The 6,427-nt window shown below is 45.5% G+C and overlaps 1 long non-coding RNA gene and 1 pseudogene across 1 annotated transcript; one reads left to right on the top strand and one right to left on the bottom strand.

Moving 5' to 3' along the window:
• Positions 1–942: 942 nt before the first annotated feature.
• LOC125548272 lies at positions 943–2,016 on the bottom strand. The gene is made up of 2 exons (XR_007300967.1): positions 1,804–2,016; positions 943–1,087 (listed from the first exon to the last, which is right to left on the bottom strand). It is a non-coding gene; the product is annotated as an uncharacterized LOC125548272 (long non-coding RNA).
• Positions 2,017–3,452: 1,436 nt separating this feature from the next.
• Positions 3,453–5,781, top strand: LOC125546779 (annotated as a pseudogene).
• The last annotated feature ends 646 nt before the right edge of the window (positions 5,782–6,427 follow it).

Genomic DNA, 6,427 nt, shown 5'->3' with positions numbered 1-6,427 from the left:
GCATGCTGGATAGCGGTCGATGAGTGGAGTAATAGTAGTAGATGCAGAATCGTTTCGGTCTACTTGTCTCGGATGTGATGCCTATATACATGATCATACTTAGATATTCTCATAACTATGCTCAATTCTGTCAATTGATCAACAGTAATTTGTTCATCCATCGTAGAATACTTATGCTCTTGAGAGAAGCCACTAGTGAAACCTATGGCCCCTGGTTCTCTTTCTCATCATATCAATCTCCATTACTTTATTATTGCTTTGCTTTTACTTTGCTTTTACTTTATTTACTTTGCATCTCTATACCAAAAATACCAAAAATATTATTTATCATCTCTATCAGATCTCACTTTCGTAAGTGACCGTGAAGGGATTGACAACCCCTAAGCGCGTTGGTTGCGTTGAGCTATTGTTTTTGTGTAGGTACGAGGGACTCGAGCGTAGCCTCCTACTGGATTGATACCTTGGTTCTCAAAAACTGAGGGAAATACTTACACTACTTTGTTGCATCATCCCTTCCTCTTCGGGGAAATGCAACGCAGTGCTCAAGAGGTAGCAACCCACCAGATAGTGGTAGTCGAGGAGCAAGACGGCGACCCTTCCCCTATACTGAAGACGGACTACGTCCGAATCGCTGACCCTACAGAGCCGGATACCCACCCGCAAAAGGAGGTGATCGGCCACTACAAGAAATATGTCAACTTGTGACCTTGACTATTGGTCACTGAAAGGTCATTGGTTTTTTATTTTCGTCCTTTTTTTGCCACTAGTCCCACCAATCAGATTGGTCCCACTTGTCATGCTTATCACAAAATTGATCCCACAGATCAAAAATTTCAAAATCTGTCAAACAACCATTATAACTTGTCAGGTTTCCATTTCACGGGTATTCAAAGAACATACACAATCATTGTTTCAAACAGACCAGAGAGCAAATGAAATTGGTCCAAAACAATACTGCATTAATCTATTACAATCGTTACAGTATATTACAACCCAGATATGCCTACTACTGCCTACAACTACAACACATAATATGCTACTCTTTGCTGATATGCTTCACAGCTTCGGACATGGATTCGCACTTCACCTGTGCAAAAAATAAGAATGAACATATAAGAATAAGAACAGGTACAGAACATCAAATAGTAGCCAATGAGGGATCCAATAACTTATAATCAAGAATTGACAGCAAATGCCATGTACATAAATAATATGACTAACACTAACCAGTATGCGTTCATGGAGTGACTAAAATGTTCTCACTAGCTAGGAATTTTTTTGGTATATAATATACTGACATGTCCAACTCTCTAAATTGATCATAGAAATGAAAACTGTAAGAACGAGTTTTAGAATCCAGGCATGTCAAATTTTAAGCACCAGCAGAATAGATCTAACAAACCAGACCATGATCATCATGCGCATCAGGATTTATGGTTCTAGCAAAACAGTAAAGAGATGGACATACACGCATCAAGCATACCAGCTACTACATCACCATTCTCGTGACCACAGACATCACCATTCACTAATAATTCCCATTGGGAGATCAAACTATGCATCCAACAAGCTACAGCAACAGGGAATGCAGAAAAATTTACGACCCGAGATGATGAATCAACTGGGTGCATCTCAGTTTGAACAACCACGGCGAGACAACAACCGCATACTAATGCGGCGAATCAAATCTGCACGCAGGAGCAGCGCCTTTCATGGCATCCACATGAGGTCGAGCAACATCAAGAACATGGCGCATGACAGCAGCAGACCTAGAGATCTAGGACGGAGGGAGGGGGAGCTTACACTTGCGGATGCGGGCGGCAGGGTAACCGCACGAGGAGCAGGTGCTCTTCTGGAGGTGGAAGCTGCGGCGGCCGCAACGGATGCAGAATTGAAGAGGGTCCTCATGTAGCAGTAGCGGCAGCAGCATGAAGAATTGAAGACCGACCAACAGAGCCTGCAATGCAAACAGAGAGGCATGAGGAAACTGAATCCAATCACATCAAATCAAATCAAGCTGCTGTACCTTGACCTTGAGAAAAACAAACCTCATCTCATGTCATCTCAGGGAAGAATAAGAAGAAGAAAAATATATGGTTGCTGCTCCATGACCATGACCTTGAATTGTTGCTGCTGCACCAGATCGAGGAAGAAGAAGACCTGCAAAAAAGCAATAACTAGCAATGCACAAGCATGAATTCATGGAAGGATGGATGCAAGGCCAAACATCCAGCATATTGTTTCTTAATGCCCCAACTACTTAAAAAACCATGGTAGTTCTAACCATATTAAATTAAAGGACAAAGTGAAGTCATGATATTGAGAGTTCCATCTTATAAAGCTTTCTGTTTAGCATATCCTAAATCATAGTCTATCTACCAATATATGAACTCTTTAGTTTTTAGAACCGAGGCTCACATATTTGGGCTGATTTGTACATTGTATTTTCAGTATTTTTTTACTTGAGACAAACTAAATGCTAACATCAGTGACAACAAGACTTGAATAGAAATAGCTATTGAAGAAACACGTTTATAAGATAGAATGAAAATGATTTACACCACAACATATAGTTCACATGTACTGGAGCTAGAGACTACAGAACACACATAATCACACATATGCGAACAGGGTACTACTCCATGGTTCAGGTTACACTAATAAACAAAATTATACAAGCGACTAGACTAGTATCACAGATCTACAGAGTAGTACTAAACAGCTAAAAATAAGTAGTAGAAGTAACTAGTACAGGGATCAAGTACTCCTTTCATTTACTTTAAACTGAGACAACTGAAAAGGAGTACTCCTTTTCCTTTCATTTAATTTACTTTAAACTGAGACTACTAAAAAGGAGTACTCCTCTCTTGAGAAGTTGATGTAAATGAAATCCAGGAGTATGTGAGAATATGGCCATCTTTATTTCTTTCTGTAAGCTTTATCTTCAGTGCCCTGTAATCACCAAAAGGCAATATCAGAAATTATCTGGTAGGCTAATAATATCAGAAAGCTTGGCAGCGACTGCACATACCTGCAGTGTTCGGTCTTCCAGGCCTTCTTGTTGTCGCCGATCCTACACGAACATTAAGTAACAAACTGATCGGCATACAGAGAGTATAAATTTGACCTTGTAAATGAAATGTTCTGACATCAAATAGCTCCATTCTACAACTACACAGACCCTGGACTAACAGTCTTAAACACAACACTGTCCAGATTAAACAAAACCAGCGCCAGTCTACACTGTTATGGTCTCGAGCTCATTGATAAATTACTATCCACACATGAGCCAAAGACATGCACATCTCGGACAAGAGGAAACTAAAGTTCAACATAAGCTCATCAGTTAAGCACTTGAGCCAAAAAAAAGAAACATTAAAGCCTTCAGACCAAAATACTAAAAAAACTGCACGTTTAATCAGCTAAGCGTACAACAGGTTCAGGAGAAGCACATGACACCACAACAAGCACATCTACAGGCAGCAGCTATTGGATATGATGCTCTAAGCCGGCACCATCGCACAAACATTGGCAGCAGCTTAGCATATATAGTAGGAGCGGTATTTGCTGACCTACTGCCGATCCTCGTCGTGCTTGTCCAACCACATCTCCTAACTCCGGTCAACGCTCCACCCTCGCGTCCGGGGTACCTGCAGAGAGACACAGAAATTAAGAGAGAAATCTGGAGGGGGTAGGGGGAGAGGCATGAGGGGGAGGCTCATCATGGTCGGGATCTCGGGAGGACGGCGCCGCGGCGGCCGCAGAGGGGAAGGTTGTGCCGGTGGTGGAGCCATAGCGAGGCGGAGTGCAAGCAGTGGCAGCGCATCAACACCCACCTCGCCACGCTGCGCAGCCTCCTCCCGTCGGCCTCCCAGGTGAGCTCGGCGAGGTGGTGCGGCATGTGCGGGTGCTGCGGGAAGATGCGGACGGCTGTTGATGACCCACAAGTATAGGGGATCTATCGTAGTCCTTTCGATAAGTAAGAGTGTCCAACCCAACGAGGAGCAGAAGGAAATGATAAGCGGTTTTCAGCCAGGTATTCTCTGCAAGTACTGAAATAAGTGGTAACAGATAGTTTTGTGATAAGATAAATTGTAACAAGCAACAAGTAACAAAAGTAAATAAAGTGTAGCAAGGTGGCCCAATCCTTTTTGTAGCAAAGGACAAGCCGGAACAAACTCTTATAATAGGAAAAGCGCTCCCGAGGACACATGGGAATATCGTCAAGCTAGTTTTCATCACGTTCATATGATTCGCGTTCGATACTTTGATAATTTGATATGTGGGTGGACCGGTGCTTGGGTGTTGTTCTTACTTGAACAAGCATCCCACTTATGATTAACCTCTATTGCAAGCATCCGCAACTACAACAAAAGTGTTAAGGTAAACCTAACCATAGCATAAAACATATGGATCCAAATCAGCCCCTTACGAAGCAACGCATAAACTAGGGTTTAAGCTTCTGTCACTCTAGCAACCCATCATCTACTTATTACTTCCCAATGCCTTCCTCTAGGCCCAAATAATGGTGAAGTGTTATGTAGTCGACGTTCATAACACCACTAGAGGCTAGACAACATACATCTTATCAAAATATCAAACGAATACCAAATTCACATGACTACTAATAGCAAGACTTCTCCCTGGTCCTCAGGAACAAACGTAATTACTCACAAAGCATACTCATGTTCATAATCAGAGGGGTAATAATATGCATATAGGATCTGAACACATGATCTTCCACCAAATAAACCAACTAGCATCAACTACAAGGAGTAATCAACACTACTAGCAACCTACTAGCACCAATCCCAGACTTTGAGACTAGAATTGGATACAAGAGATGAACTAGGGTTTAGAGATGAGATGGTGCTGGTGAAGATGTTGATGGAGATTGGCCTCTCCCGATGAGAGGAGCGTTGGTGATGACGATGGTGATGATTTCCCCCTCCGGGAGGGAAGTATCCCCGGCAAAACAGCTCTGCCGGAGCTCTAGATTGGATCCACCAAGGTTCCGCCTCGTGGCGGCGGAGTCTCGTCCCGAAAAGTTCCTCCTTATTTTTTTCTCATCGAAAGACTTCATATAGGAGAAGATAGACGTCGGAGAGCCACCAGGGGGCCCACGAGGTAGGGGGCGCGCCCTAGGAGGGGGGCGCGCCCCCCACCCTCCCGAGCAGGGTGTGGGCCCCCTGGCCTTCATCTTTGGGGAGGATTTTTCTTTATTTATTTTAAGATGTTTCGTGGAGTTTCAGGACTTCTGGAGTTGCGCAGAATAGGTCTCTAATTTTTGCTCCTTTTCCAGCCCAGAATTCCAGCTGCCGGCATTCTCCCTCCTTATGTAAACCTTGTAAAATAAGAGAGAATAGCCATAAGTATTGTGACATAAAGTGGAATAACAGCCCATAATGCAATAAATATCGATATGAAAGCATGATGCAAAATGGACGTATCAGTTGTGTGGTGGCGGACGTGGTCGTGCCGGGGGAGAGCGACGAGGTGGGCGTGGAGGAGGAGCGCTGGGGCGCCAAGCGCGTCAGGGCGTCGGTGTGTTGCGCCGACCGCCCGAGGCTCATGTCTGAGCTGGGGCGCGCCGTGCACTCCATCAGTGCCAGGGCGGTCCGCACGGAGATCGCCACCATCGGCGGGAGGACGCGGACGAGGTGGGCGTGGAGGAGGAGCAGCAAAGCGACCGGAGCAGCCGACGGCTGCCAGATCTGGGGACGGCTAGGCGGAAATCCTAACCCTAGCAGAGAAGGAGGGGGTGCCATGGTCGCGCCATGAAGACGAGATGAGGGGGGTGACGGAGACGAGGTCGTCGGTGGGTGGGGGCAGTGGTGGTGGATGGGGTTGGTGCCGGCGGTGGTGGATCGGGATGGTGGCGGCGGTGGTGGATGGGGATGGCGGAGACGAGCGAGAGTAGGCGGGGCGGCCTCGATCCGATCTGGAGAAAGAAAGGGTGGGTGGGTAGGTGGATTAGGGTTTTGGTATTTCAAAAGATCCACAGTTGGATGGGTGCGTGGTGGACGGCTCAGATCGTGTCCAGCTTGGTGATCCGCGTGGAGGTGGTTCCTCGCTTCTCATTGGCCGGCTGTCTCGCGCTCGAATATCCAAAATTTGGACTCAAAAATCTCCGGGTTTTTTAAATGCCTACAAATCTGTGTTGCAAATTTGGATCATGCCATTTTCCAAAAGGCGGCTGATAGGTGTCGATCAATTGGCCTAAATTTTGGTCGATCGCCTCGTGACCCTACGATTTTTTCATCTCTAACCATTTGATTCACCTCCCACGTTATACTTTCTTCCCCATCTTCCTTGTTCTCCCTCAAATAGAACACATCGTTGACCCTCCCGTCGTTGCGCTGTCGCGCACAACCGCAGTTTACCGCCTCACCGCCGGCATCACCCATACGTGCTTTAGTTGTAGCAT

This window comes from Triticum urartu, chromosome 3 (genome assembly GCF_003073215.2).
Source record: "Triticum urartu cultivar G1812 chromosome 3, Tu2.1, whole genome shotgun sequence".
Lineage (NCBI taxonomy): Eukaryota > Viridiplantae > Streptophyta > Magnoliopsida > Poales > Poaceae > Triticum > Triticum urartu.
Note: the sequence above shows the minus strand (reverse complement) of the source record. Positions and strands in the feature narration are given on the sequence as shown.